General features: G+C 32.9%; 1 pseudogene; it reads left to right on the top strand.

Annotated features, from left to right (window-relative positions):
- Positions 1-739: 739 nt before the first annotated feature.
- LOC127541512 (olfactory receptor 480-like) lies at positions 740-1,671 on the top strand (annotated as a pseudogene).
- Positions 1,672-9,435: the final 7,764 nt, after the last annotated feature.

The raw sequence follows: 9,435 nt of genomic DNA, 5'->3' as shown, positions 1-9,435 counted from the left end.
ATCACTTTTTATGCCACAATAATTGAGACTTGTTTCCTATATCAGAATTTGCTTATTTTTTCTACACCTGAAGGAAGCAATGTGCAAACAGAATAGAAAATTTCCTATAATCTTTCAGGCTGGCAATATCTAGGTTAATAATAATTCTCCCTCTCCCCATCCCCCCAAGTAATGTCAAATTCTAGTAGCAAAGTAAAATGGGAAGACTTAAAATCCAGATTCCTCATTTCTCTTTTTTTATGATTTTAGAGCACAAGTAATTGAAAACTAGGATTTTTGTCATGATCAATTATCATGTGATCTATAACATATTCATGGTCATTTACGAATTTTGGAATCACAAAGCAGACTGTATTTCTTTGGAAGAGGTTACTGTTGATAGTTGGCAGAATAGCATTTAAATATTTGAGTATAGCCTCTACAGAGAGTTAAAAAAAGGTTCTCATGTTACGAATTCAACTATCCTCTTCACTCTTCTATAATTTTTTACATTGTCACAATGGAAAATATGGCAATGGAGTATTCTTGGTTTATGGGAAAGAACTGGGACAAAACCAATTCATTCCTCCCTGCTTTGCTAATTGATATTCTGCAATGGTGCATAGGACCAAAGTATGGGAGGATAGTAGCAATGGCATGTAGGAGGCAGTGAGTGAATACATCAATAGAAATATCCAAAGTTTAAATCTGTTTTTAAATTTTTAATCTCCTTTGTTCTTATAGGTACTCTTTCCAAGACATGTTTGACAACTGCACTGCTGTGACTGATTTCATTCTTTTGGGGTTAACAGATGAGCCAGTTCTCTGTGTCATCCTCTTTGTGATATTTCTGGGTGTTATACTGTCACTTTACTTGGAAACCTTAGTATAATTGTATTGATCAGAAAGAGCTCCCAACTTCACACTCCAATGTATCTTTTCCTTAGTCACTTGGCTTTTGTGGACTCTGCATATTCCTCATCTATCACCACTCTTATGCTCAAGAACTTCCTTGTGGACAAAACCATAATTCCTTTTGAAGGCTGTGTGACCCAGATGTTCTGTGGACCATGTTTGGGGCAGCTGAGTACTTTCTGCTGGCTGTGATGGCTTATTTTTGGTACATGGCCATCTGTAACCCTCTACTCCACTCCACCAACATGTCTCCCATGGTCTGCACTTTGTTACTCAGCATATCCTACTTGTGTAGTTGTATTAATGGTTGGATCTTCACTAGTTGCTTATTAATTTGGTCCTTCTGTGGATCCAATAAGATTAATCATTTTTTCTGTGATTATTCATCACTTTTGAAACTTTCCTACTCAAAAGGTAATCTTGCTGAAATTCTATCTTCTGCCTCTGTTGAGTCAGAATTTTGATCACTTTGCTAATTATCATAATTTCTTATGTATACATATCCTTCTCTGTCCTGAAGATAAGCTCTCTTGAGGGGAGATCCAAAACTTTCTCAACTTGCACCTGCCATCTTACAGTAGTCATTCTCTTCTATGGGTCTGCTACATTCATTTATGTGTTGCCTAATTCAAGGTACTCAATGGATCAGAATAAAGTGGTGTCTGTTTTCTACTGTGTAATGATTTTCATGTTGAATCCCTGATCTACAGTCTTAGGAACAATGAAGCAAAAGCAGCTCTGAGAAAAATGATAAGTAGTAAACATGCTTTTTCATGAATTTAACTCAATACAAGTGTTTATTAAGTACATGCTATATATCAGGCACTGAAATAACATTTGAGAAGAAAACCAAAAGTATCTTTGCTCATAATGAATTAATATTATAATGACTTAATTGCTATGATGAGATAATACCCATAATTATATTATATAAAAAAGTATATATAATTATGCTTTAGAAAAAACTATATTTTTATTTGAAAACCCCCAAATCCAAGTTTTTAGAACAAGAAATAATTATCTCACTTAAATTGATAGAAAACTTAAAAGCAATTTGTCAGAAAATAGATATACATCAATATCTCAACATTGTCTATGAGTTAAGGCCAAAATGGCTACATGATTTAAACATAAATTGTGCTGGTATATGCAAATTAAGGAGGACATGGAATAGGTTTGTTCTCAGATATATGGGAAAGGAAAAAAATTATGATAAATAAGTTAAAGAGAGGATTATAGGATTTCCTTGCCTTCAGCTGCCCCATGGAAAATTTTTGCATCATATATTATACATGCTCTTATATTCCATTGAAATTTTTATCAGGAGCCTTGAAAAGATTGTCAATATTGTCTTTGCATTTGCATAATTGTCTTCACTAGGAACAGTGCTTTTCTTCTAGGATCTGTGGTTTCTAGTAAGCTGAGTTTCATCTTTCAGCTTAAGTCTTGTACATTTGTAACAAATAGAGGATTATGGCTTGACCAAAGTGAATCTGGTGAGGTGATGAAGATCAATTTTTATACTTTGTAAACATTGTCACAACCAATAACAAATTATATTTATATAAAATTGGGAAGATACAGTGTTCCATTTTGGAGAGACTTCTTCCTGAAAGACATGTTGACATGTCATGGAAATGTTATGAAGAAATTTAGATCAAGTAGAGACATTCTTTAACTATTTTATGTAAATGGTAAAGAAGGAACTCTTTGATTTGCTATTAGAATTGGGGTGAACTTTAAAAGGGTCTATGTTCATTCTCTTCACTTTGGCATTATTTGGATTTGCTAACATTGTAAATAGAGGTTTCACTGGCTCCTGAAGACCTGTAGGTGAGAGATATATGTCAGATCACCTCTTCCCCAAAGTTAGCATAAAATCTAGAGTCCATAGCCTATTCTTGTGAGTTTAAGAAAATCCAAAGTGTGAACCGTGTGAAGGTCTAATGGTGAATCCCATAACAGGGTATGAGCCAGTGAATCTAGCATCTATGTTCTAAGGAAGGACCTTCAAGCCCTAACCATTTGGATATGAACATGGTAGGGAAGATTGCCATGTTGTAAATTATGTAAGGCCTTAGTCTACTTTCCCTAGTGACCAAGGAGATATAGTATGTTTCTCCTCCTGGGATTAGGGAGTGAGGAATATTGGTATTTCTGTGTTTGTTATATCTTGCAAGTAAACATCTTTTCATAAATCTCATTGAAATTAGCTGGATAAATAGGATTGGGACAGTAATCACTATCACTAACAGTGGAAGAACACAAAGCAATGAAGGTTCAAACCCATAGATTTACATTAAAATATCCCCATAATCACTAGGCTGGATTAGAATGAAGAGAATTTGTAGCTGGCATAGACCTGGATCACTAAAGACAAGTTATGCCTGTGTATAAATTGTGACTTAACTATTATTACTCCAAATGTAATGGGATTTTTTTCCAGTGATCAACAGGTGGATACAGTTCTGGAAAACAGATGAATCCTATCATGTACTTTTGCTAAAAATTAAACCAGAACATAAAAAGAAGTTATAGTTAAATGGAAACATAGTTTTGAAGTTGTTTCTGGAGAAGCAAAGGAGGAGCTTAATGTAACATGTTATCTTATGCCCAAAGGTAAAGAGACATTTGTGAGACTTTTTTCCATTTTATATTGTAGATCCTTTTTTTCAAAAAACAAACAAACAAACAAACTGGCAAGGGGGAATGGTAGGAAGGAGGATAGGAGAGGGATGTTTGGAAGGGGAATAGGTTAGATAATAGGACAGCAAGACTGCAGGTAGAAATAAAGTTAAGGACTCAAGAAGCACAGGAAATAAGTCATATAAACACAATAACAGATCAAAAGTAAAATTTATTGGGTTAAAAAAAATCAGGGGTAGTAATTATGATCTTGGACAAATTTAAAAGCAAAAATACATTTAAACAAAAGAGAAAAATACAAAACCACACTGTATATGAGACATATCAATCAATTTTGTTTTAGACTAAAATAGGTGAAATATTGCTGTAAAGTTGGAAATAATGAGTTTCTAGATATAGAAAAGTAGGGAAAGATTTGGACTTATGAAGGAAGATATTATCTACCTTCAGAGAAACAGAAGACAACAAGAAGAGTACTTGTCTTATATAGATGTATATGAATGTACATGTATATGTATATGCATGATTATAGATATCTATTTATGTGCATGTATATATGTGTGTGTGTATATGTGTATATAGAAATGTCTGTCTTAAATTGTAGACTTCTTGGGGACAGAGAAGGGAAGGAAGGTATAAAATTAATAAAGTAACAAGTGCATAGCAGAGAAAAAAGAAAACCTACAAGAAAGCAAGGAAGAGAAAAAGAGCTCTGACCACAATGTATAGTAGTTATTATATGGACTGTTTTTAAATGGAAATTTATTGCTTTACATTTTGAATCATTTCTTATGTTTTGCTGTGGACCTGGAAATTGGTTTTTTTTTTTTGTATTAAAGTTTTAAATAAATAAATTTTAAAAATTGCCACCACGAAACTATGAACCACCATGAAGACTTTTGTATCTTATGTATCACATCTATTAGACCAAAATCATCGTTTATGTATTTCAAAGTATAGCAGGAAGAGAATAAAGGAGAAATTCTGTGTAAAATAACTGCAGACAATATTAAATGTCTGGAAGTCTAGCAGACAAGACAAACCCTGCATTTTATTAATAAAATCCTCATACCCTTTTAAGTATAAATTAAGTTATATCTAAACAAATGGAGAAATATTAATTAGTCTGAGCCAATCTAGTAAAAATTACAATTAACCTAAATGAATTTACTTATTCAATGCCATATGAATAAAATTACTAAAGAATTATTTTCTATAACTAGAAAAAATAAGGACAAAATTAACCTGGAAGAACAAAAGGTCAAGAATATTAAGAGAACCTCTAAAAAATGTGAATAAAAGTAACTTAACATACTGAATCTCAAACTGTATTACAGAGTGATAATCATCCTTAGAAATAGAGTGGTGGATCAGTGGAATAGATTAGGTAAAGAATATACAGTAATAAAAGATCAAATTATTGTACTGTTTGGTAAGCTCAAAGATCCAAGCTTTGGTAAGTAAAAAAAAAAACCATTTAATGAAAATTGATGGGAAAACTGGAAAAGAACTTTGGCAGAAACTTGATGTAGGCCATCAACTCAACTAGTAGTCAGTTGGATACATACTGGGTACATAATTTAAACATAGTTTAAATGTTGCCTGGGAAATCAGTAGGAATGGTACCTTTATTCTAATTTTTGTCTACTATGCTGAGTTTCACAGTTAGTCTTAAAGCTTCAGTTTGTATATATGTGATCAGTATTGGTTATGGCCTGACCAAAATTTTTCTGGGGAGGTGATAAGAACCCATTTTTATACTTAGTGAACATTGTAACAGCCACAATTGCTGCATGTTGATTCTACTACATTTTTAGAATTTCCATGGCAGATCATACTAGTTCATGATGCTGGACAATTTAAAAAAAAAACAAACTTTAAAAAAATCCTGAACTATAGATCAAGAAAAAATAATGAAGCCACCTGAGAACTTAGAGAACTTCTCAGACAAATCATTGGTGTGTTTGTAATATTCTCAATCCCAGTGGATTTCAAAAGGCACTTTAATGATTTTGGCTATATTTGGGTCTAAGATGCTCAAGGGGTTATGTCCCAAATGTTATGAAACCTACATAAATATTGCATATATTTACTATACAAAGACAATAACTAGACCCTAAAATAATTTACTATTTGCCTTAATGAGTATCATTGCTTTTCTTGGTTTTACTATAAAAATTCTTAGATTTGATAATTGATTTGTGCTTCATGGAAGCCTATTTGTCTCGACATACCCAATTTTATATTGATTTCAATGTGGTATAGATCTTTAATGAATCTCTCTCTTTGTGTCTCTATTTCTGTCTCTTTCTTTCTGTCTCTTTGCCTCTCTGTCTCTCTCTCTCAATGAATTAGAGTCATTCCTGATTTTATCTTCATATTTCTGCATACCCTGCAAAATGTTAAATATTTGGAAATGAGGTATATCCATTCAAGATTTTATTTTTTGTTGAGGCAATTGGGGTTAGGGTCACAGAGCTAGGAAGTGTTAAGTGTCTGAGGCCACATTTGAACTCAGGTCCTCCTGACTTCAGGCCTGGTATTCTAATCACTGTGCTATTTAGTTGCCCTCATCTAAAATTTTTATAGCATGTTATCAAATAAAATTCTGATCTCCCACAGGTCATATCATATACCTTGAAACATTACTACAAACAGTAAGTACATAATCACATATGGCAGGTAAGGAAAATCTAGGTAAAATTTTTTGTGTGCTTATAAGTACATTTATTTCTCTTATTACTTTCCTCCCACTTCTCAAATTGAGACTTTGAGAGGAGCAATTTCACTATCTTATTTATTACTTGATATACTGGAAAGAGAATTGAACTTGGCTCCAGGACAACTAAGTTTGAATCCTACATCTGAGTCTCACTTGCTCTGACTGTGATTGTGGGTAAGTAACTGGATGTCTTTGACCCTTAGTTAGCACATTTTTAAAAATTAGCATAACAATATCTTCTAAAAGTTGTGGGGGGAAAGAATATTATGAAATAAAAATTGTCATATTTCTTTATATTCCTATTGTGTGGTTCTTTTGATTATTTCATCAAAATAAAAGAGGGTTTCAAAAGTAGCATTGTTTTCTTGCATTCAATTAATATTTTGAGGTGCACATTATGCAGGGTGTCCTGTCCTAAAAACTGGCAATGAAAGAAAAATGCCAAATAACTGCTAATCTGAGAGAGTTATATTCTTTTGGATGTGAACACAAGATAATTTAGGGAGGAACAGAATGTAAGCTTTTTGTATATGGAGTTGAATTATCTGAGGCACAAAGGAAGACTGAAATTCTAAGAAGCAGAGATTAAGTAGGCATTTCAAGCATGGTGAATGTCCTGTGTAAGGGGATAGAAATGAAAGCTGAACTCTAGATCTGGGGAATGAACAGGGCTATTGGGCTGGAGTATAGACATGCTTGACAGTAAAGTGAAATAAATCTGAAGATGGAGACTGGATTCATATAGCATAGGAATAGAACTACCAAGCTGAGGAATTATTACTTTTTCCATAAGTAACTCAGAAATTTGGTTACTCATGTGTTTTAGGAAGATCTTTTTTGTAGGTTTTAGAGTTGAGAGGAAATAGAGATTGGACTTTTAATTGAGAGGCTTTTGCAATTTTTCAAGAGAGAGGAAATGCAAACCTGAGTTGGAGGGGTGGTGGTGGTGGCTGTTTGAGTGGACACAAGAGAAGATGTGATAAATGTGGTTGTAGAAGTGGCAAGTTTTGCAACTGACTGCGTGGGGAAGGGAAAATAAAAAAGTATGGAAATTAATTCTATCATTGCAAATCAGGCTATGTAGAAGAATGATGGAATCCTGTACAGGAAGAAGAAATTATGGAGATAAGTTTTTTAGAACTGATGATTAAGGATAACATAAGTTCTTTTTGGAAAATGTTGAATTTGAAATGCCTTTATGACATATCAGTATAAATGTTCAACTATCCGTAGTGTGTAGGTGGGAATTCAGAAGTAGATATATAAATATGGACTTCATCTGAATTGAGAAATTAATGACAATGGAAACTAATGAGCTCATTGAAAAGGCAAAGAAAAGAGGGGAGGGTCTAGGACAGAGACAAAGGAACATGTAGCATTAGGAGACTGGATAATCATCAAGACCTGGCAAAGAAACCTGAGAATAAAGATTCAGAAAGATATAATAATACAAGTATCAGAATGCATTGAAAACACATGAGGAATTGATGGTTCTCCTTGTCAGTATTTGTTTTACATCTATTATTTTCCGCCCACTTTTCTAGATGCTAATGATAAATACAAAATCTGGTACAATCTCTAACTCCTAAAATTTAAATGATGATTATGAAAATATTAGAATTTGCAAGCTAAAAAAAGTTGGTAACATTGTAGAGAATATTTTCTGTGGAAGGAGGGGGTCAGAAAAAAGACTATAATGGATTAACATGTGAGTAAGGGGAGAGGAAGCAGACTAAAATAGATTAGATTTTTTTTTCCTGAGAGGTTCTTGGAAAAATGAAGATATATAGTATGATAAATGGAATATCAGGGTGAAGTGAAAATTTTTACAGGTTTTACAGATCTGAACCCATTTTTAGGAAGAAAAAGAAAGCCCACAGATTAAAAAAAATTTAAGGGACATTTTTCAATGGGGAAAGCTTACAGTTGAAATAGGAGTCTTGATGGGATGAAGGGAACAATGAGAGGAATTGGTCTTAAACTAAAAAAGAACTATGTCTTTTTCAGAGATTGTTGCAAAGACAATAGTGGATGGGATTGAAAAGTTTTGAATGATAGAAGAGAAAAAAAAAGGGCAGCACAGAGAAAATCTTTCTTTTCTCAGAAAAATAATGTACAAAGTGCTTTTTTCAAGAGAAGTGTTGGAAGTCAAGTTGGAAGTGTTGAAAAATTGACTTAGCACTAGTAATTTTAATTTTTTTATTGTGGTCATACAGAAAGAGTTAGACAATAGGACCATATATGAGCATTATTATCAAGTTCTTCAGCTGAAGAGTATCTCATTATTTTTTATTCTTTCTTATTAGATAGAGAAGAAAAAATGAGTTTAGAATTGGGAGTAATAAGAACATTTCAGGGAAAAAGTAATATTTAAGATAATTTCTTTTGTTTCAGACTCAACAGGTATCAATAAATGCTTGATCTCTAAAAGATATGTAACATGTATACAAATAAAGTTATACTTCTCTTTTGACTTTTTTGCATTTTGAAAATGTTTTTCTCTCCCATGTCTATCATTATATATAATTACACAAATATATATATATATATCCTCACTGTATTTGCCCTCCTTGTAAATGATATGTATCATTGAGGAATAGAGATAAATAGTTCATTCTTACCAGAATATGTTTGTGTCATTCTTTAACTCTACTCTGTTATGTTTGAAAGTGAACAAAGAGGTAAATTGAGACTATTCTGTGAATAAGATGGCATTTATTAACAGAGATAAGATGCCTGTCAATAAATTGAGTAATGATTTATTTCCATTAACATCAAGTTCCTGAGTACCAGGACAGATTCTCTGTTGTGTATATTGGGGCATATAGAAAAAAGAAAATAGGGTAGATGACATGATGAGAGATAATATAACTGTTTAGAGTTATATGATTTGCTGGAAGTTTGGTAAGCAGGGCTAGCAATGTCTCCTCTTCTCTCATGAAAATAAGTAATGCTCATTATTTGAGTACAGGTACTAGATAGTGCCCAAGAGCTTTTGATAGGATAGCAGACAGTCTTGAAAAATAACTTGATAATGTAGAGATCTCAGGTCCTTTCTCTTGCTTTCCCACATATTTCCCAAAGCAGGTAAGTTGTGTGAGGCAAGGATATATCAATGATTTACAGGATAGCTGCATTTCTAAAATTTCTAAAATTAACCCATTACAGGCCCA

The sequence above is a fragment of the Antechinus flavipes genome, chromosome 6, assembly GCF_016432865.1.
Source record: "Antechinus flavipes isolate AdamAnt ecotype Samford, QLD, Australia chromosome 6, AdamAnt_v2, whole genome shotgun sequence".
NCBI classification, from domain to species: domain Eukaryota; kingdom Metazoa; phylum Chordata; class Mammalia; order Dasyuromorphia; family Dasyuridae; genus Antechinus; species Antechinus flavipes.
The sequence above is the reverse complement of the archived record's forward strand: the minus strand, read 5'-3'. Positions and strand labels throughout refer to the sequence as shown.